The sequence below is a fragment of the Saccopteryx bilineata genome, chromosome 9 (assembly GCF_036850765.1).
Source record: "Saccopteryx bilineata isolate mSacBil1 chromosome 9, mSacBil1_pri_phased_curated, whole genome shotgun sequence".
Lineage (NCBI taxonomy): Eukaryota > Metazoa > Chordata > Mammalia > Chiroptera > Emballonuridae > Saccopteryx > Saccopteryx bilineata.
Genome location: NC_089498.1, coordinates 58,111,669 through 58,123,500, shown reverse-complemented (window position 1 = coordinate 58,123,500; position 11,832 = coordinate 58,111,669).

Genomic DNA, 11,832 nt, shown 5'->3' with positions numbered 1-11,832 from the left:
CTGCCAGTGTAATTAATGACCTGGTCTTAATTTAAACAGGTGACGCAGCAATAAGAAGCCAAAACACACTAATATCTCATTTCAAATAGCTATCAAAAGAATTAGAAGCAGCTCTTATTTTGTAGCTCACATTGTACAAACACAATATTGTAAGTGTATTTTCCATACATCGCAGAAGATATGTAATCAGGTTATATAATCATATTTTTGTTTTTCTTTTAAAAATCTAACTTTACCTCAAATACTTCACTCGAGACCCAATGGTTACACTCTGTTTTCCCCATGTCATTATTTCTCATTACCACAGAAGGTCACACAGGCCTGATTTTCCTGCCACTTCTGGGATGTTGGACTTCAGCAACCTCTTGTGTTTACACCAAAGAAAGATAATGGCAGGTAATTTTACTAAATCTCAAAAATGTTAAATCCACTTGAGCGCTGTTCTTATCCTTCTAAATACAAGTCTAGTATTTTTTTATGTATTCTCCTTAGCTTGCAAGAAACAATCATTGCCTTGCTTTCTTTTTTCTTTTTTCTTTTTTCTTCTTCTTCAAGTAAAAGGAGAGGAGATGGAGAGACAGATTTCCACATGGGTCTGACTGAGATCCACTCAGCAACCCCTATCTGGAGCTGATGCTCTGCCTATCTTGGTCCGTGTTTGCAACCAAACTATTGTTAGTGCCTGAGGCTGAGACTTCACAAGCCATCCTCAGCACCTGGGGCTGATGTGTCCAAACCAATGAGCCATGGCTGTAGAAGGTGAAGAGGGAGAGAGAGAAAAGGAGAAGGAAAAGGGGTCGGGGAGAAGCAGATGGTCCCTTCTGTGTGCCCTTACTGGGAATCGAACCTGGGACTTCTACATGCCAGGCTGATGTGCTATCATTGAGCCAACTGGCCAGGGCTCCTTGTTTTCAATGAAATAAAAAAAATTAAGATGATCAGCAGTTAGAGACTTAGCCTTCTGAGCAAGAATTAACAATTCTCTTATTATTGTAATTTCTCTAAGTTATCAATCCAGTTCAAAGTTAATATTTTATTTTTTTTTCTAAAAAGCTTTATGACCTATGACTGTAAATGAAGATTTGAAGTATTCTACAATGCACCCTAACATGAATAACATTTTACTATTAGAAGTGATATATTTTTATACATTGTATGATTAGTAATTTATTTTCAGAAGCCCTGAAGCCACTTTGCTTTTTGGTAAAACAAGTAGTTGGAAAAATGCATTAAGCCTGTCAAGGCTCATGAAATTGTCACTTAATTTAGCCAATGAGCCCTGCATTCAATGGGATTATAAATAAGCAATTGCATAATTATGTCCCTTAGTAATAACTAAATTTCACAGAATGACTTGGATATTGAATAAAATAAAGATTATAATTATTCTGGTTACAAATATAATTGTTTTAACATAAAGTAAGAACTCTATACATATGAATGATTAAACTTAAATAATAGATATTAATATAAACAGTCATATGGAGCCACATTTCTGTCATGCAGAGGTACTTTTAGGTCTCCAATTTGCCTCTCACTTCCTTCTCTTCAAAGCCCTGTAGCTACCTGAATCCCTCACTCAGCCTGCCTCCATCCATGACTGCCTATCAGGTTTTTACTCCTACATTGTGCCTTAGCCTTAAGTTATCCATGGTTTATGTTAGAAAGCCATCCGTACACACTCTCTGCTCTGGTATCTATTGCCAGGAAAGGATGAGTGCCCCTTTGTGTCATCCATAGCATTCAGTTATAGCCCTTACTATACTATTGTAATTGCCTATTAAATAGTGGGAAGTGGTAGAGATTTAAGTCAAATGAGTAAGTTCAGCATTATCTTGCTACAACTCTTAACTTCATGAATACAGGGACAATGTCATCTGTCCACTAGTATATTCCTAGTGTTAAGCACAATGGCCATATAGTGGAATATATATATAAGGTCTACCGGAAAGTTCTGTCCGTTTCTATCACAACAAGTTTCGACACGTAAGCACATGGTTTGTTGTTGTTGTTGTTGTTACATAAGCACATGTTTATTTGGCGCATGTGTGCCTCTCTATTTTTATCACTTAATGTATACATACTGACGTAGCAAATTAACTAAAACAAAGTTGATTCATTTTAGTCTTATGTGTGAAGCGATAGTGTGCCCATGGCTATTCCCCAGACTTAGCATCCTCCAACTATCACTTGTTTTTGTCCTTACAAAATTTTTTGAAGGGCAAAAAATTCAAAAATGAAGAAGATATCAAACAAGCACTGGTTCAATTTTACGCATCAAAAGATAAAATATTTTTCAAAAATGGGATATATAAATTGCCCTCACGCTGGCAAGAAATCATTAATAATGGCAATTATATTATTTAATAAAGTTTATTGATGGTAAGGAAAATTTGTATTTTGTTTTATTCCAAAAACGAACAGAACTTTCCGGTAGACCATAAGGCCATATATATATCATATATATATATATATATATATATATATATATATGATTGAATAATAATTGACATAATATTTCTTAGGACAATTGTTGACAAATACTAATTTATGATGTAAAAATAAATTTATTGAGGAATTCTACTTCTGGGAATATATCCTAAGAAACCCAAAACACTAATTCAAAATAATATCTGCACCTCTATGTTCATTGGAGCCTTATTTACAATAACCACCATTTGTAAGCAGCCCTAGTGTCCAACTAAGGCTTTAGTAGTGGATAAAAAAACTGTGGTACATTTACACATTCAAATAATTATTTGGCTGTAAAAAAATAAGAAAAATTTACCTTTTGTGACAGTATGGATAAACTTGGAGAGTATCATGCTACACTTAGCCAGTCAGAGAAAGAGAAGTATCATATGGTTTCACTTATATGTGGAATGCAATGGACAAAATAAATTAACAAACAAAATATATAGAAACATATTCATAGATATGAAGAACAGATTGACAACTGTCAGAGGGGAGGGGCTTTGGGGGGCTGGGTGATTAAGCAAAAAGAAAACTAACCCAAGCTCATAGACACAGACAACAATATGGTGGTTACCAAAGAGAAAGAGGAGCAGGGGAGGTAGAAGAGAGTAAAAGGGGCTAAGTGGTGATGAAATCAGACTTGACTTGGGGTAGTGAACACACAATATGATGATGTATTACAGAATTGTACACCTGAAACATATATAATTTTATTAACATATATAGTATCACCCCAATAAATTTAAAAAATGTATGTTTTGAAAAAAATGAATTCACTGAATTTTAATGAAAACCTTTAAAATATTTTCTAAATTGTTTTTTCTATAGAAAGTCTTTTTCAGCACTATCAGAATATGACTTAAAGTATTCCAAATGCTCTTATATAACAAATATCTGTGTCTCACAGTTCATTTGGGTATTTTGAATTAATTACTTGCCATTTCTAAGAACTGAGTGGGAATTTGGGGAAACTAACAGATAAACCAGAAGAATAATTGAAAGAAAAATAACTGAAAGAGAGGCTCAATTTCTTGATTCAAAAGAATGAATTTTAATTTCTACTCTATTATGTTATTCATGAAATATTAACCAATTGCCATAGTCAACTGGAGATTTAAATCTTTTTTTTGGCCCTGGCTGGTTGGTTCAGTGGATAGAGCATCAGCCTAGCATGTGGACTTCCTGGGTTCGATACGTAGTCAGGGCACATATGAGGAGCGACCATCTGCTTCTTTTTCCTTCCTCTTCCCCTTCTCTCTCTCTTCCCCTCTCACATCCAGTGGCTCAATTGGTTCAAGCATCGCCCTGGTGGCCCTGAGGATGGCTCAGCTGATTCAAACTTCAGCCCCAGTCAGGGTTGCTGGGTGGTTCCCGGTGGGGGCTCATGCGAGAGTCTGTCTCTATATCTCCTCTCTTCTTAAAAAAAAAATTTGTATTAGAACAGCTGCAGAAAAACAATGAAATTGCACCTGTAGGGAAAATGGTTCAAGTTAAGCTTGCTCACTTGTTTTTTGGATATGTAGCCATAATGCCTGATTTAACCAAGGACACAGGACCTTTGAGCACAGTCTTAATGTAAGCACCTTATGTAAATCAAGGACATGGTTTTTGGCTAAACTCCACTTTTTTCTAGGCAGCCCACAAGAGGCTGGGGTATTTGCCCTGGGATAGGTCTCTTGAGAAAAGCAGTCTCTTTAGAAGAGCAATGTCTTGAGAAGAGTGGTCTCTGAAATGGAAGCAGTCTCTGGGACAGCAGTGATTGACTTGAGGAGCTGTTTTTCCCATTCATTCTTGCCCACTGAGGGAGAAGTAGCGACTTTCCCTGCATGTCCTGCGAGACCAGATAAGTGGGAATGAAGCACCGCTCTCCAGCTCTATACATGTTATTTGATCTGACCGAATTCAGTGTGAACCTGCAGGGCCTCTACCTCCTGCACAGCACGCCCAAATAACATATATAGATTTCTCAAAATTAGCATTTAAATAAGTCAGATATCAAAATGTTATCATATGTATGTGAAAGCAGTCTTTAAATTGGTCTTAATCCTTGTTATTCATTTAATTACTCTAATGGAGAATTAATTGCTTTATTTATGACTTTATTTTATTTTTTGATAATTTATTACTTTAACAACAAGAATTATTGAACAGTTGAAAATTTTGAATGCAGATGCTCATAAATTCTTAGGACAAAAGCATGAATGTTCTAATACCTATTAATTAGAGTTCTCCAGAGAATTAAGAACATGTGGCAACTTGATAATGGATATATTTTATCACCTCATCCTTTATTTAGTTATTTATTTGTTCATTAAAAAAATATTTACTGAGTGTTTGTTATGGGATGAGTGCTGGGTTTTGTGTCTGGGTTATACCAGTGTTACTGACAAATCTGTCACCCCACTTCAGAATACTTTCATTCTAGTGAGCAGGGACAGAGAGAGCAAGACAAGTACAAGGTCATCAAGTAAGATCAGGCATGGTCAGGGTGGTATGGTCAGAAGACAAGAAAGAAACAAAAACTTATAGACACTTATACAGTGTGGTGGTAACCAGAGAGAAACGAGGGTCATGGGAGAACAATAAAGGTAAAGGGGTTCAAATATATAGTGGCAGAAGGAGATTTGATTCTAGATGTTAAACTTAAAATACAATATACAGATGATGTACCATAGAATTGTACAGAAACTTATAAAATTGTATTAATTACCACCCAAAAACTTATTTTAAAAAGGTAATCAAAGCAGCAAGTTTTTTTCAAATAGTGTATGTACTATGAAATTAATAAAACAAGGTGCTGTGAAAGAGAGTAAAAATAAGGTACATATGCTTTTTAAGAAAGGTGGGTCTGATGAGGTGACGTTTGTAGTGGCAATTAAGAGCCAACAAGAAGCAGGTATGACAATATATTTCTAGACAGAGACAAAGACCAGAGTAAATCACCCAAGGAAGAAAATAAATTTGTATATTGAGAAGCAAAATAAAGATAATGTGCTTGTATAGAGTGCCAATGGACAGCAAAATGGTCGTTAGAAAGTAAGTTATAGATTTGGACTTTAAGAGAAATGAGAAGACATTGGAGGTTGTTGATGTGCTGTTTTATTGGTGGTTATCTTATATATGTGGATCTCAGCCACCAAGAATTGAGTTAATCAAAATCTTCAGCAATCAATGTGAAAAGTCCCTGTCTTGATTTAGCCTCATTATCTCACCCTATCTTCATTCTAATTATATGGTTAAGATATTTTTTATTAAAGAATAACAACTATTCAGAAACATGGAAAAAAATCCATGAGAACAGCTTAATGATTGCAGAAGTTAAACACATCTTTGTAAGGGAATAAAAAAAGGCAGAGTGGAGGAAATATTTGTAAATCATATTTCTGACAAAGTATTTGTGTTTAGAATAAAAACTAAACAGTAATAAAACAATATACTTTTTAAAAATGAGCAAAGATTTGAATAAATATTTCATAAAAGATTTAAGATGAAAAATATGCATATGTAAGGATGCTTAATGTCATTAATAATTAGACAAATTAAGATTAAAACTACATTTAGATACTATTATATACCTATAAGAATGTATAAAATAAAAAATTTAAATGTGCCAAATACTGGTGAGGATGTGGAGCATTTGGAATGCTCAAACACTGTTGATAAGAATCTTGAATGGCATATTCACTTTGATAATGGTTTGATAGTATCTTGTAAAGTTAAATATACACTTATCATATAATTGGCAATCCCACTCCTAGATGGCTTTCCAAGAGAAATGGAAAATTATATTCATACAAAAACCTATGCAAATATTTACAGCTTTATCCATAATCACCAAAATATTGGAAATGAATCCAGATGTCCTTCACCTAATGATAAACCTGTTAATGCCCTTTAGTGCAAGACCATCAGGAATACAACTGTAGTTGAACAAGTTGAGTTATCATATTAAAATGAAGAAGAGTGTTAACCCCGGGAATTATAAGGTGTCTCAGTACAGGGATGCTGGAAAGAATTTATATAATATGGTCTTTCATTGAATAATTCTGGGAAAGTCTACAGAAGCAGAGGCTCACTCTGGATTAGATATATTAACAAAGTAGGGCAATTCTGTGATTGGGCCTCTCAATAAATTTCACCTATAAGTAGGCCAGAGAAGGGAAGGTTAAGCTGAAATTAGTAAAGAAGTAGCAGTTACTTAATGAGAAGTAGAATGTTTTGTATTTTGTAGTTTGCGCAATGACTTTGCCCAAAATGGATATTCTGTAAGAGATTGTTTATTTCAATATGAGAACAACAGGACTTAGCTGTAAACAACAGATTAATTCATAATAACATTGAGACCTAGCTGTGAACATAAGATCAATTCTTGAACTTCCAGAGTCTGAGTTTCATTTTTTTTTGTGATAACAAACTATACAATGTAATACTACCCAGCAAGGAAAACAAATGAGCTCTTGATTTACCCATCAACATGGATGGATTTTAATGCACTTTGGTAAGTGAAAGAAGCCAAAGCTAAAGATTTATATTAACAATACTTGATTCCATTAAATAGTACAGTGAAAGAGGCAAAACTATAAGGAGGAAAACAGAGCAGAAGTTGCCAGGAATTGGGAATGGGGTGAGGAGTTGTTATAATGGTGTAGCATGGCAGAAATTTTGGGGTGATGCTAGTTTTGTGTGGAATTGTGGTGATGGACACATGAATCTATATACTTGTTAAACTTAAAGAACTGCCCACCACAAAAAGTAATGTTTACTCTTTGAAAACAAAAACAAAACAAGTATTTTGGGGGGAGGGAAGAAGACTGTGGCAAATGAATCTCATTGTATTAGAAGTGAATCACATAACTGCACTTAAACAGATGGAGAAAAAAGTAACTACCTAAGTAACATTGGAAAATGATGTTTTGACTAGAAACCTTCAAGCTAAAGGGAAAACAAAGTAAACCCAAATGATAGACCCTACTTTTTAATTCTCAGGAATGTAGTTTAGGAATTCTAAAATTACTTTATTTCTGTACTATGATTGAAAAAAATACCTTAAAACTAAAAGAAGTGAGTTTCTCATTGATGGAAAAGGTAAATACAAATAAGAAAAGGGGAAGGCTAGAATGAACCCCATCATACTAGACTTGAACTTGAAGTGCCAGAATAAATTCTGTTTCAAAAAGTTATATATGACGTATAAATAGACATAGATAAGCAGATACAGAAATAAATATAAATGTGTCTCTGCACAAGTTATTATACATACATATATTTCCTAACTTTATGTACTGAGAAAGGTTTAAAGTAATGATGCCCCGGTAGTAATGAGCACACTTAGAACTCAGATCTTGGTTCCTAACTACTATTTTACAGTAAAAAGACCAAGGCTCAATGGAGATATGGTTGATTTCAGAAGTAGAATGTAGAAAATATAAGATGGTTTTGGAGCATCTTGTGGTAGCAGAATATAAGAAAGTGCTTAAAAAATGTAGGCATAATAGCTTGGCCAGGTGGTCTAGTAGTGGCTAGTGCATTGACCTGGGATGCTGAGGACCCAGGTTCAAACCCTGAGGTCACTGGCTTGAGCGCAGGCTCATCTGGCTTGAGTTCAGGCTCACCAGATTGAGATCTCTGGCTTGAGCATGGGATCATATACATGACCTCATGGTTGCTAGCTTGAAGCCCAAGGTCTCTGCTTGAGCAAGGGCATCTCTGGCTAAGTGTGAGTCCCCTGGTCAAGGCACACATTGATGCTTCTCACCTATCTCTCTTCCTGTCTGTCTCTTTCTTTTGCTAAAAAAAAAAAGACATAAAAAGTGCCCCAATGCCAAAGCTAGAACTTAAACAATAAAATAAGTATAGTAATACAGATTGTAAACCAAAGAATAAAATAAATATAAATAAGTTTATATAAATAACTAACTAAATAATGGAGAAACAAAAAATATTCCTTCAGAAAAACTTCAGTTAATAAACATATAATAAATGAGAAAAACATACAATCACTTTTGGAATACCATGATAATAATTTGCTATAGGCAAGATCCAAGGAGAGATGCTAAAAGAGTAGGTAAAAGTTGAAGCTGAAATAGGGCATGCACATAGTCTTAGATTCTCTTTCTTAAAATATTGAGCAATTATAAAGAGTAAGGTAATAAATTTATAGGGTACAGTTTTGCCAGTCATCACCTTAGCAAAATAGTCAAGGTTAACATTTCCAATAATACGTATTAATATCATATACCTCTTGAGATGATGAGAAGGGCAGAATGACTGTGCTATCCTTCCAATAATGCAAAATTTCATGAAAATTCATGAGAAAACATCAGACAAACAAACCCGAAGAGAGGGATATTCTCCAAAGTAATAGCCAGATGCTCTTAAAGAGAGACATGAAATCAGAGGAGATTATGGAGACATGGCAAGTAAATGCAATGTGGGATTTTGAAATACAGAAAGGATTTTAATTAAAAAAGTGTAGAAATTTGAACAAATTCTGCATTTTTGTTAAGTGCATTGCACTGAAGTTAATAGTTTTCATCATTGTACTATAGTTTTGTGACTCTTCTCTATATCTAAAACTCTCTTTCCCTCTCCACATGAACATGCACGCATGTGTGCACAGTCGTGTCCACAACAGTTCCTAGAACCAAGTTAATAAGTAAGAGTAACTGAGTCTAGAGGGAAAGAGGAGAGGTCTCCAAAAGGTAGCATTGGGAGCTAATAGCAGCTAACATTTCTGAGCACTTCAATATACACCAGGTGCTTTAAAAAATTTATATAAAATATTAAATTGAATGGGCTGACATTGGTTCCAGGTAAACATCTCTATAGCATGTGAACTGTTGATTGTGTTGTTTGCCATCATCTAAAATCAAATTATTTTTCAACACCATATATTTGTCCCTCTATACTAGCCTCACCCCCTAACCTCCTGATCCTGAAACTCCTCCCGGTAGTTAACACTTTAATTTTGTCTATGACCATGAGTCTCAGTTTTATATCCCACCTATGTGTAAAATCATATACTTCTTAGCTTTTTCTGACTTACATATTTCACTCAGTATAATGTTCTCAACATCCATTCATGTTGTTGAAAATGGCAATATGTCATTATTTCTTATGGATGAGTCATAGTCTATTGTATATACATACTACATCTTTATCCAATCCTTTATTGAAGGACACTTTGATTGTTTCCATTTCTTGGCCACTATGAATGTTGCAATGAACATGGGGGTGCATGTGTCTTTGTGTACCGATGTTTCCAAGTTTTCAGAATAGATATCCTGTAGAGGGATTGCTGTGTCATATGACTGTTTTATTCTTAATGTTTTGAAGAACCGCCATACTTTCTTCCATAATGGCTGTACCAGTTTACATTCAAACCAGCAGTGAATGAGGGTTTCTTTTTCTCCACAGCCTCTCCAACACTGGTTATTAGCTGTCTTGTTGATAATTGCCTAACAGGTGTGAGATGGCATCTCCTTGTAGTTTTGACTTGCATTTCTCGAATAGCTAGTGAAGATGAGCATCTTTTCATATGTCTGTTGGCCATTTGTATGTCTTCTTGAGAAAAGTATCTGTTTAGGGCCACTCCCCATTTTTTTAATTGGGTTATTTACTTGTTTGTTGCTGAGTTTTGAGTTCTTTATATATTTTGAATATTAACCCCTTATCAGAGTTGTAATCTGCAAACCATCAGCCATTTAGTTGGCTGTATGTTTGTTATGTTGCCCATTTATTTTGTTGTGCAAAAGCATTTTAATTTGATATAGTCCCATTCATTTATTTTTGCCTTTACTTACTTTGCCTTCAAAATTAAATTCATAAAGTGTTCTCTAAAGGTCCATGAGTTTAGTATCTATGTTTTCTTCTATGTAATTTATTATTTAGATCTTATATTTAGGTCTTTGGTCGATTTTGAATTAATTTTGGTGCAGGGGGACAAACTGTAGTCAAGTTTCATTCTTTTGCATGTGGCTTTCTAATTTTTCCAGCACCACTTAAAGAGGCTTTCATTATCCATTGTGTGTTTTTGGCTCCTTTGCTGAAGATTATTTATTCATATATATGATATGTGGTTTTATTCAGTGCTCTCAATTCTTTTCCATTGGTCTACAAGTTTGTTTTTTCTGTCAATACTATGCTATTTTGAATATAGTGTCTCTTTAGTATAATTTTAAGTTAGGTAGTCTGATGCCTCCAGCTTCATTCTTTTTCCCCAGTATCACTTTGGCTTTTCAGGGTTTACTATTGTTTAGTACAAACCTGGTGATTTTTTTTATTTCTTTAAAAAAACAACACTGGGATTTTGATGGGGATTGCATTAAATTTGTATATTGCTTTGGGCAATATGACCATTTTATTGATGGTTTCCTTCACTGGGAAAAAACATTTTAGTTTGATGTAGTCCTATATATTTATCTTTTCATTTGTTTTTTCTTCCCCAAGGAAATATGTCAGAAAAAAATATTGTTGGAGAAATGTTCAAGTAACCTATGTTTTCTTCTAGGATTTTTATGGTTTATGTCTAATATTTAAGTCTTTAATTTATTTTGAATTTATTCTTTTGTATGGTGTAAAAAAGTAGTCAAGTTTCACTTACTTTTTGCATATATCTGTCCAATATTCCAAATAGCATTTAATTGAATAGACTATCTTTATACCCCATTGTATGTTCTTGCCTCCTTTGTCAAATGTTAATTGTCTATATAGGCATAGTTTGATTTCTGGGCTCTTTATTCTGTTCCATTTAATTACTTGTTTGTTTTTATTCCAGTACCATGTTATGTTGATTACTATGGTCTTATAGTATAGTTTAATATCAGGTAGAGTGATTCCTCCAAACTCGTTATTTTTTCCTCAAGATCATTTGGCTATTTGGGATCTTTTGTGGTTTTATATACATTTTTGGAATATTTTTTTTCTAATTTTGTGAAATATACCATTGGTATTTTGATAGAAATTATATTGAATCTACAGATTGCTTTGGGTGATATGAACATTTTAATTATGTTAATTCTTCCTATCCATGAACACAGTACATGTTCCCATTTACTGTATATGTATCTTCTTCGATTTCTTTCTTTAGTGTCCAATAATGTCCTAAATATAAGCCTTTTACATTCCTAGAATTTTGTTCTTTTAGAAGCAATTGTGAATGTTTGCTTTTCAGATAGATCTATTGGTGTGTAAAATGCAACTGATTTCTGGAAATTTATTTTGTATTTTGCTACTTTACTGAATTCATTTATCACTTCTAGTGGTTTTTTTGTGGAATCTTAAGGGTTCTCTAAAAAGAATATTATGTCATCTACAAATAATGACAGTTTTATTTCTTTCTTTCCAATTTAGATGCCT